This window comes from Lissotriton vulgaris, chromosome 11, assembly GCF_964263255.1.
Source record: "Lissotriton vulgaris chromosome 11, aLisVul1.2, whole genome shotgun sequence".
Classification (NCBI taxonomy): domain Eukaryota; kingdom Metazoa; phylum Chordata; class Amphibia; order Caudata; family Salamandridae; genus Lissotriton; species Lissotriton vulgaris.
In genome coordinates this window covers 1,064,873,339-1,064,888,537 of record NC_141699.1, presented here as the reverse complement: position 1 = coordinate 1,064,888,537, position 15,199 = coordinate 1,064,873,339, and the positions used below count along the sequence as shown (strand labels likewise).

The 15,199-nt window shown below is 44.6% G+C and overlaps 1 protein-coding gene across 1 annotated transcript in view; it reads left to right on the top strand.

Annotated features, from left to right (window-relative positions):
* THPO (thrombopoietin) overlaps window positions 1–15,199 on the top strand; it is a gene marked incomplete at its 5' end in the record, with an annotated part of 220,585 nt that overhangs the window by 179,678 nt on the left and 25,708 nt on the right. The window lies entirely within an intron of this gene.

The window sequence follows — 15,199 nt, the reverse complement described above, 5'->3', positions numbered from 1 at the left end:
TTTGACTACAGGGAAATGCAAAAGAGGATAGTTTCTGCAAAAGGCTCTGGAGAATAAGCTTGCTACTTCAATTGTACAAGTGAGAACATTTGGATGGAGGTTAAAAGTAGCATAAATCAGAGACTACCACTTCTTTCATCTTCAAGTGCAGTCCAGAGCTATGGCCCAACCTGTGCTATCAACCAGGATGTGGCGCTCATCATTGTCAATGACTTCTCACTACCCATAAAATGTGCAATGTGCTGTTAGATTGTATCTTGCCTACACAAAGGCCAATCCAGTCTGACTCTGGTGCAGAAGACCTAGGAATGGATCATTTTTATTGTTAGAACAGAACAGCACTGATAAGTTGGTAAACCTGAATCTGGGATCATATGCCTAGAGATTTGTCTTTCAAAACCTTGGTTGGAGCTGCCTCAAGTTCTACCCTCCCAATATCCAGTTCTTAATTTGAGACGGTGGTTTCCGGTACTCAGCACCGGCGCTTAATTGTTAGTCTGCCACAAGGTGGGGCTGTCTGCGTAATTTAGAGATAGGTGGAACAAAATCTGATTTTTAATTCAATATGTATTACAAATAAATAATTCCTGCGGCCCAAGTTATTCTTATAGCTTTGGGGGCCTGGAATAGTCTGAATTATCACACTTGTAGGGTATTATGGTTAGTGGTTGTGCAGGCATTTTTGTTGGCAGAGCTGGCATGGGCAATGGGTGGTTAAAGCTGCAGTGGCCTTCCGAAGGGTGCCCTGGCACCTATTTTCTTACAAGTTGAGCACTACAGCCAGTCCGATAGAGTGAGAGTCTCCAAACACTATCCTTTCTGTCTTGTTGTTCATACTGAGGTAGCTGGAGCTTCTCCAGATGACAAGCATGCAATACAAAAAGCCATTGTACTCTGAGGGTGGAGTAGGCGCCTTTCCAGTCTCGCTCTGTAACATTTATTTTGCCCAACGTAGAAAGTCATTAAGTTTCAGTTCGGACATATTCACTTGATATAGACCTGGCGGATGACTATGGTAGGAATATCAGTTCCTTGTTGATGTTCCCTTGTTTAAGGGAGTAAAATAGGTAAGCATGGGCGGCAAATCCGTTCCGCTCGCTGATTTTGCAGATTTTCGGTAAATTCGCAATCCGCGAACTCTCGCGAATTTACCGAAAATCCGCAAATTCGCACGCAGCGGATTTTTTTGCTTGGTGATACAATATTGCGGCGTGCGGCGTTCACTTACCGTCATTCAGCGTTTGCCGAGTTGTTTTTCTCGATATTTTGCGAGTGCTGCTCCATTTTGGATCTTGCTGCGGGATCCCGCGGGAGTTTGGCGACGCATCGCGAGAGTTCGCAATTGCGAACATGTAGATGCGACGGACAGCAACAATCTCGCACTCGCGAAATTACAAAATTTGCAATTCTGCACAAGAAATCCACCAGCAAGCGGCATAAACCTTCGGAAAATGATGATTTTTATCAGAATAACTCCTCAGGTTGACATTTGCCTGCACTTTCTTGGATTTGAGGCCTTTTAGACTGTCTTTGGATCACTTTTGGATTAGAAATCAACTTTCACAAGTAAGTTTGTTTGGGGCATTACAGTTGCTGTTCTGCAGAAAAACGAGTTTTGCAAAACTGAAAGCACTCAGCAGATGCAAAAGTTCACTCATCATTAGTAGCCATTCCTGTAGTGCTTCCTGAGGGGCCCCTCCAGAGTTCAGTTGCCTACGTTTGTTTGGGGCATTACAGTTGCTGTTCTGCAGAAAAACGAGTTTTGCAAAACTGAAAGCACTCAGCAGGTGCAAAAGTTCAAAGTCATCATTAGTAACCATTTCCTGTAGTACTAGTGCTTCCTGAGGGGCCCCTCCAGAGTTCAATTGCCTACTTGCAACTATTCTATGACCCTGCTCTGACCCTCACAGCAGGCTCATAGAATAGCTACAAGTAGGCCACAAAGGTCCTGGGAAAAAAAAATTGCACTGCAACAGAAAGCAAATTACAGATAAGGAAGCAGGTGCCAGACAGGAAGTTTAAATTCAGTGACACATTAATGAACCCCAAATTAATTCATGTCAGTTGAAGCAGGGCAGGTGATAATCTACAGTGATGAATCAGAGGGTGGCAGTTATGTACCAGAGGGTGGCATGGGTGAATCAGAGGGTGGCAGTGGGGAAACAGAGGGTGCTGTGAACCTGTGATGATGAACCAGACGTAGAAACAACAAAGTCGCGACCATTGCGAGCCGACAAGTAAGTTTGCAATTGCGAACTGGTACAAAACCATCGCGAACTGGCAGAAACCCTTGCGAACACAAAAAAAAAAATCCGCAAATTCGCGAGAATTCGCGGATTTTGCGGATTGCGAGTTCGCAAATACGCAAATTCGCGAACGCCAGATTTGCAAAATTCGCCCATGCCTAAAAATAGGTCAATTAGGTCTTCTCGGGTAAGGCAGCAAAGGCCTGGGTATAGCTGGCCCATACTCTGAGTTTCGACTTAGAAAACCTCAGTTTTCGCAAACTCTAAAATGTATGAGTAAAGTAAGAGCAAGGGCATCAATGCTGATGTCTTACTCATACTTTTGTTATTACATGATCATGGTGTTTCTCTGCTTTCAGCACAAAGAAGCCTTTTGGTGGTATTGGTTGCACAACATAAGCTTTTTGATGTAACATAAGTTAACATCAGCCTTTTTATTTCAGTAAAAAGCTATTGATGGTCAATAATGATCCAATCTCATGGTTTGGATTGGTAGGACAGATTCGATATTGTCTTAACTTTTTCATTAACTCCTTCGGTGCTCATGATGGCTCCTGGCCGTCATGAGTTACAGTAGACGTGTGCTCATGACGACAAGTATCAACAGAGGGAGGTAGAGTATGGAGATAGGATTCTCACTCCACGGGCACTGACAATTAAACAAGAAGAATCCTACTCGGGGTGTACACCTCAGGAAGTGGGGGACACCCAGTGTTGTGTTTAATACCCCTCACACACCAACAGGCCCCTTGGTGTCATGCTTCATCATCGGGGTCTTCGCACCCCGCTAGAGGGATGCGGCGTGCTACGACCAGCGGCTGCGCGGGAGCACTAGAGTGGTTGACTATGTGTGGTGTGTGTTATGTGCTTGTGCTGGGGTACATGGGAGAATGTGAGTGAAGGGTGTGGTGAGGATTAAAAAGACACCTGGCCAGTAGGTTGTGAAAATTTTTTTATTCGAAAACTCTGGCTGGTGCTATTAAAAACAGTGCAAGGCGAGGTTAGTAGTCTTGATTATGGACTCTACCTCTGGTGTGCATCAACATGTTTCGGAACTCAGTGTTCCTTCTTCAGGACGGGTGCACAACTTCCCAACCCTACTCACGTGTGTTTTTTAGTAAAAAATGTTGTTTTCTAAACTTTAGAAAAAAGTGAAAAAATATTTACAGTGAGAGACTAGGCTATAATGTGCCTACAGCGGTTTGTCGGGATCATGCAGTTGCATGTCCTGAAAAGAAAAGAAAAAAGTTTTTGAGTTTGGTTACCACTCGGGAGTGGCTCAAACAAGTGCAGTCACTTGGAGCCCCAATCGGTTGAATAAACCTGTAAAAGAAACACATACACAAAAGATACATAAAAGACACACTTTCTGTTACTAATAGTTCTGAATTCATACTCATTTAGACTGTCATGTTTTGCCTTACGAGCATGTCCAGAAAGCCAGGGTAGGTAGGTGGACTCCTAATCTGTAAAAGGTTTGAAAAAAAGGGGATTTAGTCCTTTCCTCACTATTCTTAGTATGTTCAGTGGGTTTCGTTGTAAAGGAAGTTTTTTACTCATACTCACAAAGTCCGCCAAAGTAGGCCTCTTTCCTCCCTGCTATACTCCGCTGGTAATGTTAAGCGCGCAGGGTTTGTGGTATATATGGGGCCTATGGCGCTCTATGATTCGTTAATTAACGGATGTGATTTTTAAGACCATATATGGGACATCCGCCTCTGTGCCTATCATGATCATAGATCTGTCGGAGGGAATAACGTGTGTCGATCTGAGCATGTAAAAAGGGTTAGTGACTCATTTACTAATAGCGCATGCGCATGTCGGGTGGTTTAGATGGGTTTAACTGTTATGCGCATGAGTAACAGGTTTGTGTGTGATTTAGGTACACTACTCCTCTGTTTACATAGATCTGGCACGGTTCATGATCTGAGTACACAATATGTGACCTGTGAGTATTTTCAAAAATCCCACTTGTACTTGGTAAAGTGGGGGGCGGAAAAGGGGAGGTGTGAGCCTGGCTACCGTTATTTTGCGGATTTGGAAGACACTTTCTATTGCTTGTCCGTTGTTCTATCCGGACAATTGACCCCAAGGAATGTCATCATTCAGGCCGTCCAGATGAGTGCCCAAACGGAAAACCCAGCGCTGTTCTTTTTGAAGTAGGCCAATTTCAGAAGGCAAGCGTTCAATTACCGTCCAGTGCAAATCGTTGACACAGTGTTGTCTGTCTAAAAAGTGCAATGCCATCTTTGTAGTTGTTTTTTTGCATCGGACGTTACTTTTGTGTTCTCCAATTCTTACTTTCACTGGTCGGGATGTCATGCCTATGTATTCAAGGCCACAGGGGCAGGTGATCATATAGACAACATTTTTTGTGTTGCAGTTCGAGAATTGTCTTTGCTCCCATGATGTGCCATTTCTGAAGTGTATTTCTTTGCTTTTGCGTGTGAGGTGGCAGCTGCTGCAGTCTCCGCAGGGGAAATGTCCTTGTACCCCTATGTTGGTTTGTCTGCCCGTGGGATTTTGGCGAGGTCTTGTGTGGACCAAAATGTCTTTGATATTTCTACCTCTACGGTGTGCATACATCGGTTTTTCAAAGTTCAGCTGGCCACAATTCAATATTTTCCAATGCTTATTGATTACTTTCGATACATCATTAGACAGGGTTGTGTATGTTGTGACACATATCGGTCTTTTCTCTCCTTCCTTTGACTTGGTGTTGTCTTCTAGGAGTGCTTCCCTGTGGTTATTCTTTGCCCTCTTCAATGCCTTGTTTATTGTTTTCACTGGGTATTGCCTTTGTATCAATTTCTTCTTGAGGTCCTTTGCCTGATTGTTGAACTGGTTTAGTTCCGTACAGTTTCGTCTGAGGCGTAAGAACTGCCCATAGGGTAGGTTCTCCCTAAGGTGCCTGGGGTGGAAACTGTCGTACCTCAGCAAGCAGTTCCTCGAGGTGGGTTTGAAATGAGTTCGACTTTTCAATCTACCTTCCTCGCTGTATATGCTCAGGTCCAGGAATACCATGCTGGTGTTTGATATTGTGCTCGTGAATCTTAGAAATTGATTCTGATTGTTCAGCCATGTTACGAACTCTTGGGCACTCTCCATGTCTCCATCCCAGATGATGAAAATATCGTCAATGTACCTCTTCCATGTGTTAATCTGGGAATGGTATGGGTTGTTGATGTTGAGGATCTTTGTTTGTTCAAGATGGTACACATACAGTCCAGCCAGACTCGGCGCAAAAGTGGAATGCATCTCCGTAGCCTTACAAGAGAACTTTTTCCAATACGACCAAAGGCTGTACCTACAGACCCATGGGACAAGCATGGGCAGCACTTTTGCGCCGAGTCTGGCTGGACTGTATGTGTACCATCTTGAACATACAAAGATCCTCAACATCAACAACCCATACCATTCCCAGATTAACACATGGAAGAGGTACATTGACGATATTTTCATCATCTGGGATGGAGACATGGAGAGTGCCCAAGAGTTCGTAACATGGCTGAACAATCAGAATCAATTTCTAAGATTCACGAGCACAATATCAAACACCAGCATGGTATTCCTGGACCTGAGCATATACAGCGAGGAAGGTAGATTGAAAAGTCGAACTCATTTCAAACCCACCTCGAGGAACTGCTTGCTGAGGTACGACAGTTTCCACCCCAGGCACCTTAGGGAGAACCTACCCTATGGGCAGTTCTTACGCCTCAGACGAAACTGTACGGAACTAAACCAGTTCAACAATCAGGCAAAGGACCTCAAGAAGAAATTGATACAAAGGCAATACCCAGTGAAAACAATAAACAAGGCATTGAAGAGGGCAAAGAATAACCACAGGGAAGCACTCCTAGAAGACAACACCAAGTCAAAGGAAGGAGAGAAAAGACCGATATGTGTCACAACATACACAACCCTGTCTAATGATGTATCGAAAGTAATCAATAAGCATTGGAAAATATTGAATTGTGGCCAGCTGAACTTTGAAAAACCGATGTATGCACACCGTGGAGGTAGAAATATCAAAGACATTTTGGTCCACACAAGACCTCGCCAAAATCCCACGGGCAGACAAACCAACATAGGGGTACAAGGACATTTCCCCTGCGGAGACTGCAGCAGCTGCCACCTCACACGCAAAAGCAAAGAAATACACTTCAGAAATGGCACATCATGGGAGCAAAGACAATTCTCGAACTGCAACACAAAAAATGTTGTCTATATGATCACCTGCCCCTGTGGCCTTGAATACATAGGCATGACATCCCGACCAGTGAAAGTAAGAATTGGAGAACACAAAAGCAACGTCCGATGCAAAAAAACAACTACAAAGATGGCATCGCACTTTTTAGACAGACAACACTGTGTCAACGATTTGCACTGGACGGTAATTGAACACTTGCCTTCTGAAATTGGCCTACTTCAAAAAGAACAGCGCTGGGTTTTCCGTTTGGGCACTCATCTGGACGGCCTGAATGATGACATTCCTTGGGGTCAATTGTCCGGATAGAACAACGGACAAGCAATAGAAAGTGTCTTCCAAATCAGCAAAATAACGGTAGCCAGGCTCACACCTCCCCTTTTCCGCCCCCCACTTTACCAAGTACAAGTGGGATTTTTGAAAATACTCACAGGTCACATATTGTGTACTCAGATCATGAACCGTGCCAGATCTATGTAAACAGAGGAGTAGTGTACCTAAATCACACACAAACCTGTTACTCATGCGCATAACAGTTAAACCCATCTAAACCACCCAACATGCGCATGCGCTATTAGTAAATGAGTCACTAACCCTTTTTACATGCTCAGATCGACACACGTTATTCCCTCCGACAGGTCTATGATCATGATAGGCACAGAGGCGGATGTCCCATATATGGTCTTAAAAATCACATCCGTTAATTAACGAATCATAGAGCGCCATAGGCCCCATATATACCACAAACCCTGCACGCTTAACATTACCAGCGGAGTATAGCAGGGAGGAAAGAGGCCTACTTTGGCGGACTTTGTGAGTATGAGTAAAAAACTTCCTTTACAACGAAACCCACTGAACATACTAAAAATAGTGAGGAAAGGACTAAATCCCCTTTTTTTCAAACCTTTTACAGATTAGGAGTCCACCTACCTACCCTGGCTTTCTGGACATGCTCGTAAGGCAAAACATGACAGTCTAAATGAGTATGAATTCAGAACTATTAGTAACAGAAAGTGTGTCTTTTATGTATCTTTTGTGTATGTGTTTCTTTTACAGGTTTATTCAACCGTTTGGGGCTCCAAGTGACTGCACTTGTTTGAGCCACTCCCGAGTGGTAACCAAACTCAAAAACTTTTTTCTTTTCTTTTCAGGACATGCAACTGCATGATCCCGACAAACCGCTGTAGGCACATTATAGCCTAGTCTCTCACTGTAAATATTTTTTCACTTTTTTCTAAAGTTTAGAAAACAACATTTTTTACTAAAAAACACACGTGAGTAGGGTTGGGAAGTTGTGCACCCGTCCTGAAGAAGGAACACTGAGTTCCGAAACATGTTGACGCACACCAGAGGTAGAGTCCATAATCAAGACTACTAACCTCGCCTTGCACTGTTTTTAATAGCACCAGCCAGAGTTTTCGAATAAAAATTTTTTCACAACCTACTGGCCAGGTGTCTTTTTAATCCTCACCACACCCTTCACTCACATTCTCCCATGTACACCAGCACAAGCACATAACACACACCACACATAGTCAACCACTCTAGTGCTCCCGCGCAGCCGCTGGTCGTAGCACGCCGCATCCCTCTAGCGGGGTGCGAAGACCCCGATGATGAAGCATGACACCAAGGGGCCTGTTGGTGTGTGAGGGGTATTAAACACAACACTGGGTGTCCCCCACTTCCTGAGGTGTACACCCCGAGTAGGATTCTTCTTGTTTAATTGTGTGTGCTCATGACGGCCAGGAGGCGTCAGAATGTTGCAGCTCCAGCCAAGCGCAGTTAATTCCCCGCCTGTGCGGGAGAATTAATCAGTGGGCGGAGTTCTGACTGCTCCCAGCCATCATGAGCACACGACCACCGTGATTTATGAAGGCCGGGAGCCGTCCTAAGTACTGGAGCGCCACGCCCAACTTCGTCCCCCTCGCACCTCGGCCCAATTTGCGCCGCAGCGAAGGGGTTAAATTGTTTGGTATGTGTGTTTTTCAATTGCACAATAGATTCTCGTGATGAGGTCCACAATGTGGCCTGTTAGAATTTCAGTCTCAAACATTGGCATATTTTTTATGTGTCAATGTTTGAAATTCACCAAAACTGAAATCATATTGGAAGAAACCAAGGGCCACATGCATCAACCTAAAAACCGGTCGCAACCCTTTGCGACCGGTATTTCTGCATTTGGGATGCATCATCCCAAATGCAAAAATTGCAATTTGAGGAATCGCAAAAGTTGCGATTAATTAAATTGCGATTGCATTTAAGTAATCGCAAATTGCGATTCCTTAAATGCAACGGATTAACCAGTAAAAATGTACGATTTCGCAAATAGGAATCGCAAATTACCATCAATCTCAAGTTGATGGCAATTTGCGATTTCTTTGAAAAATGCACTAAAGTGCATTTTCCAAAGTACCATGTTACACACACACACACACACATGCCCTTGGGGCATGTGTGTGCGCAACATGTGGATAAGTTGAAATTTCAGGGAGGCAACACAGTGTCCTTTTGGCACCCTTGCACCCTTGAAAATGCATGTGCAATTTACGAGTACCTATTGGGTACTTGCAAATTGCGCATGCAATTCCCATTCATTCCTATGGGCCGATAGGAATGAATGGGAAGCAATTCTTTAATTGCGACTCGCAATCTGCGAGTCGTAATTAAGGAATGTGTAGGAATCGCAAATTTTTTGGCAATTCCTACATGCATAGACAATAGCGATTCTTTAATTGCGATTCCTTAAAAAGCCAGACCATAACAACATTGCGTCCCTTTGTTGCTAATAAAAATTTGTATTGCAGATATTTATAGTTTCCTAGTTCACAGACAGATGTTTTGTCACTTATAAGTTTTAGAAAACAACCTCAAGGGGCATCTCTGAGCACCATTCAACGATCTATCATAAAAGCATTTAAATAATTAATTTTCCTCCAGCTACTTGTTCAGCTGTGGCTTCTGATATGATGGCGGCTGTGGCTGTAGTTGTCGTACCTACAGTTGTGGCTTCTGTTCCTGCACTCACCCTTTCTGCTGTAGCAGCAATTGTTGCGGACATGGTGGCAGTGATAGTTGATGTTGTTGTTCCTGCTCTGGTTGCAGTTGTGGTCGCGGCTTTAATACCTGCTGTAGTGGCCTTGTGGCCATTGCTGTGGTTGCAGCTGTTTTGGCTCCTGCCAACCTGGCTGTGGTGACACTGAGTGTGTCTTTCCTTGTATTGGGGGCTAATTAGCGTGCTGTGTACTTTATACCTCACTGATGCGTACCAATGCTGTATGTGCTGTATTCTTGCTAGACTAATTCTGCCTATTTCCTGGCGTTGTTAATATTTTTTCTCTGTTTACAAACTCAATAAAAGAGATTTAAACAAAAATGGCCGTGGCTTCATGCTTTTAAGTTAACACTGATATCAAAAACATGGATTGACTTGCAAACAATGAATGCTAAAATCATTGAGGCAGTACATTTCAGTGATTTAGTTCCTCTCTTATTCCCCAAGAGTTAGCTATTTTATAATGTTGTTTATCTCTATTTTTTCTGTGTATACTTTGAGGCTTAAGCTGTGCCAGGTGTTTGATTGAGCGTGCAGGCGCTAAGGCTGAAGCCAAACAAAGTGCGTGTCAGTGGGTTGGGTAGGATTCCTAATGTTACTACTTATAAATGCCTTTTGTAAATACCGAAAGCCGTAAAGTTAGGATTTTTCTCAATTTAGGAGTAGTAAAGTTAGGAATCCTAACTTTACCACTCCTAAATGCCTTTTGTGAATACCGAAAGTCATAAAGTTAAGATTGTGTCTCAGATTATTTTGTGGATCGGCCCCTTTGTTTTTATTTTGAGCTCCCTTTCCTTCTGGTGGGTACCCTGCCCACCCTTGTGATGCCCCCCGATACCTTCTTGTGGTGCTGAGCCAGAACTCCACCTCCTTGGCAAGCAGCCTGGGGCCAGTGAGGCTGCTATCAATCAGGTGTTGGCACTGGTCTGAAAAACAAAGACTGGTCATGTGTTCTATTGCCACCAAATTTTACTGCCCCTGGTATCTTTTACTGTACTGTCCTTCACCCAACAATCCCAGTCCTTGCAAAAGGAATCTACACAATCCACCCAGGACTGATGTGCCAACTTCGGAGTGTCCCGAAACTTCTGCCTAAACTTTTTTGCGGTGAGGCCATACTTCTTGACTAGGATGTCCTTCATGGGGGGATACCTCATCCTGTCCCCCTTCTCTAGGGCCAATAGGGCGATCCTCCCTTCAATCTTAACGGAGACTGGCCCCCCAATCCTCCCCAGGCACCCTATTGATCTCCAGAGCAACCTCATAGGCTTCAAACCACTTGTTGAGGTCATCTCCCACAACAAAGTTAGACACCAGATCCTTTGGGATGTGGACTCTCTTGTCTCCAGGTGGCACCACTTGTGTGCTGCCACCAGTACTGCCGGACTCCACCTGTTTATCTCTGAGGTGTAGCTCGCTAAGACTATTCCTCCCTTGGTTAGGCTCTCTCAGCCTCAGCCTTCTCCGCTGCTATAGCCAGTTTCTTTTCCTCAATCTTATGCTTGGCCATATGTAGCCTAAAATCCCCGTCAGCCTTCCTGTCCAACAGCTCCTCTGGGAACAAACTGTGGGAAGATACACTGCTCTCTGCTTTGGCAGGGAGCTCCAACTCAAGCTCTGCGGAATGCTGCATCTCAGCACTGGCATCCGGGTCCTCTCTGTACCTTCCACATCATCACACACTTCTGTTGCTGTAGCCAGTGATTGGTGGACTTACACCCAGGCCCTCCGCACCTTTTGGAGCAAATGTATTACTGCAGACAATACAGTGCTCAGTGCCAAGTAAGTAGATGAATGTGTATAGACAGTGCCACTTGTATACCTAAGTTGCATTAAAAATCAATGCTAAGTAAGAGGCGTTCTCTGAACTCTATTTAAAAAAGTTGTGAATCCAGTCTTAGAAAAAGTGTTGACATTCCGACCCTGTGTGCATCAGACAGTGGGCCTCATCTGGACCAAAAACATCTGGGCACATCATAACATGATCCAACCTCCCTCTGGTTCCCTTCCTGGTGGCCCCTTGAACTGGGTTCCCTTCCCATCCCTGTAAGGAAAGTACGTAACCTGGGAGTACTGGTGGGTGAGAAACTTGCTTCTGGTGCCCAGATCAATGTCAATACGTCATCTTCCTTCCACACATTAAAGACCTTAAAGGAAATCCTGCCTTTTATCCCTCCTGAGCTGCAGAAAAAAATAGTCACATTCATGGTCGTCACCAAAATCGACTGATGAGGAGGTGGTGCTGCGCTGGTGTTGAGGTGGTGCTGAGCTGGGGATGGTGCAATAATGTGGATGAGGTGCTGTGCTGATGCTGATAGTGATGTGTTGATGTTGACATGGGGCTGCTCTGATGCTGCGATGGTGCTGCTCTAATGCTGAGGTAGTTCTGCGCAGATGCTGAGTTGGTGTTGCATTGGTGGTGGTGCACTGATGAGGAGGTGGTGCTGTTCTGATGGTGAGATGGTGCTATGCTGATCCTGAGGTGATTTTGTGGTGGTGTTCATGGGTGTTGTGCTGGTACTGAGGTGGTACTGCGCTGAGGCGCAGGTGTTGCTGAACTGATGCTTAAGTAGTGCTGCATTGGTGCTGAATTGCTGGTGAGGTGGGGTTGCACTGGTGCTGAGGTGGGGCTGTGCTGGTGTTGAGGTGGTGCTGAGATGGGGGTGGTGCAATAATGTGGATGAGGTGCTGTGCTGATGCTGATATTGTGATGTGTTGATGTTGACATTGTGCTGCTCTGATGCTGCGGTAGTACTGCACTGATGCTGAGTTGGTGTTGCATTGGTGGTGGTGTACTGATGAGGAGGTGGTGCTGTGCTGATGCTGAGATGGTGCTATGCTGATGCTGAGGTGATTTTATGGTGGTGCTCAGGAGGTGTTGTGCTGATACTGAGGTGGTGCTGCGCTGAGGCTCAGGTGATGCTGCACTGAGTTATTCTCATTTCATTTTATTGAATATATGATTTGGAACTCCTTAGAGATCCACATATAATAAAGTAACAAAAGAGCAGTATGAAAGTAAAACAACTTATTAAAGCAGATTGTTGTTAACATGGTTTTACAAATTTTCGTGCAAATTATTTAATACAATTCTAAAAAGCATTAAAAAAAGTTAAAAATTCTATTGCAAAGAATTTCATTGGGAGGACAGAAAATTGCATCAATGAGAGATCTTGCTGATAAAATACCCAATTGTACACAAACTGGTCTCACCCACAGACAACGATAGGCCATTAGGGCAGGACAAACTAACAAAACATGTACGGTGTCTTGGACTGAATTATTGCAGAAAGAGCATATGTTGGGTATACCGTACCATTTGGCCAACAACTTATTCAAAGGAAGGAGATCCTGCCTTAAAAGTAGCCAAAAACGTCGCAAACCATGGGGCATATTCCAGGAGACATACGGTTGTAATTGTCTAAACAGGTAAGAATTAACAACTTGAGTGACCCCCTTCTTAAGTGTAATATAGTTGCAGTCCCTTTCGAAGCTGAACTTCCATGTTGCCTGTTTTAATGTAGATTTTAGCTGATGCACAGAAAGGTCAAAGAGGGTTGCTTCCTCCAGATCCAAGAGTATAATAGCCTTCCTAAAGTTCTTTATGAGTAACGAATGCTCTTTTAGGGGGCCCATTAGCTCTTTTTTAATGAGAGATGCTGCACTGATGCTGAGGTGGTGCTGCATTAATGCTCTGTTGGAGCTCAGCGATATTGAGGTGAGTTGCTGCTGAGGTGGTGATGCACTGGTGCTAACGTGGTGCTGATGTGGTGCTGCGCTGATGCTGAAGTGGTGGTGCACTGATTCTGCGGTGGGGCTGCACTGTTGATGAGTTAGTGATGCGTTGGTGGTGGTGCACTGATGCAGAGGTGGTGCTGAGTGATGCTGAGGTGGTGGTGTGCTTGTACAGAGATGGTGCTCGGGTAGTTCTGAGTGATAGTGAGGTGGTACTGATTGATGCTTTGGTGGTGCTCAGGTGATGCTGTGCTGGTGCTCAGGTTCTGCTAAGTAATGCTGAGTTGGTGCTGCGCTTGTGCTGAGGTGATGCTGCACTGGTACTGATGCTGAAGTGGTGCTGCGTTGAAGCTGAGTTGCTGCTGAGGTGATGCTGTGCTGCAGCTGTGGTGGGGCTGTGCTGGTGCTAAGTTGGTTCTGCGCTGGTGGTGGTGCACTGATGCAGAGGTGGTGCTCTGTGGATGCTGAAGAGGTGCTGTGGTGGTGTTGAGTGATGCTGAGGAGATGATGCACTGGTGAAGAGTTGGTACTGCGGTGGTGCTCAGGTGGAGGTGTGCTGGTGCTGTGGCGGTGCTGTGCTGAGGCTGTGTGATGCTGTGGTGGTGTTGTGGTGGAGCTCAGGTGCTGCTGAGTGATGCTCAGGTGGTGCTGCTGAAGTGGTACTGAGTGTCGCTGACTGGCGCTGAAGTGGTTATGCGCTGATGCTGAGGTGGTGCTGAGACGTTGCTGAGGTGGTGTTGCATTGTCTACTTGCAGGGTATATTGTTAAGTAACCTCACAGTACATGCCGCATTTGACCTCACTTTTTATGAAACAATGGAGTCTGGTCCCGGGACGAGGGGGCAGCTGGACCGATATATCACAAGAAAAGAGAAGTTGCTGGCCCTCTCAATTATTTAGTCTCTAAACATTTTGAGACCACAGACAAAAAATGAATCATTTGTTTGTAAGGGTAAATTTATTTAGCCCTTTTTGAACTTATTTTCAAAATTGAACTATTTTAAAGGCGAGAAGAACACTTTACAACAATGTACAAGACACAGTAACACCTATTTACAACTACTATACAAATAACGTCTATACAGTTAAACAAACATTTATACACAAACTTCTTTATCAAAAAGCAAAAATTGGCGATTATTTCAAAAATGTTGATTATTCTTTACAAGAGTATAAACCACTACAAAAACCACAGACTGAAAGAAATGGCAACAAGAATTGAATTTTTGCTTAGCAATCAATTTAGAGAAACTGAATAATCTCTTCAGGGACAGATAGTTTATAGTTGCCGCTTGCCGACACGTTTCGAATCTGTAAAGAATCGCAGATTCTCCTCAGGGCTCTGTCATTGTGGTTGATCTATGTGAATAAAGGAAGTTTGTTTTAGAAAAAAGTAAAATGAGACTTGTTGACCCCCTATGGTCGCTAAGGACTACCGGACTCATTACCTTCGCGAAAAGGCGATATGGTCTCGATGGTCCAATTGCTCATGCAGGTCTGTGCGCTGCAGATGTTCAATGTGGCAGAAGATGGGTTCTGCAAGAGATTAATTTATATGCTTACTAAACCACCCAGGGCAGCACAGTGTGACTGACTCCAGACTGGAAAGGCACAGGGTTTTCTTACCTTAGTCAGATATGACGGTAAGGCTCTGTCTAATTCCTTTCAATGGTCAATGCATTTACGATGATACCTATGAGACACAAACGTTGTGCTCAGTGTTAGAATCTATTTTGACACCCTGGACAAAAAGAGTTATGCGAGGGAGTGTTGAAAAACATACCTATTGTTTGAAGGTAGAGCGGAGAACGCCGGTCGTCATGCCGTTACTCCTTATCGTTCTCTGTTTGAGGTTTTAGTCAATGGCGGGGGCCAAGTTTGGAATCCTCCGCAGTATTCACAACGGCGTGTGTATGAATCACGCTGAAATGAAAGGGAGAGATTTCCTTAGTTATCAGC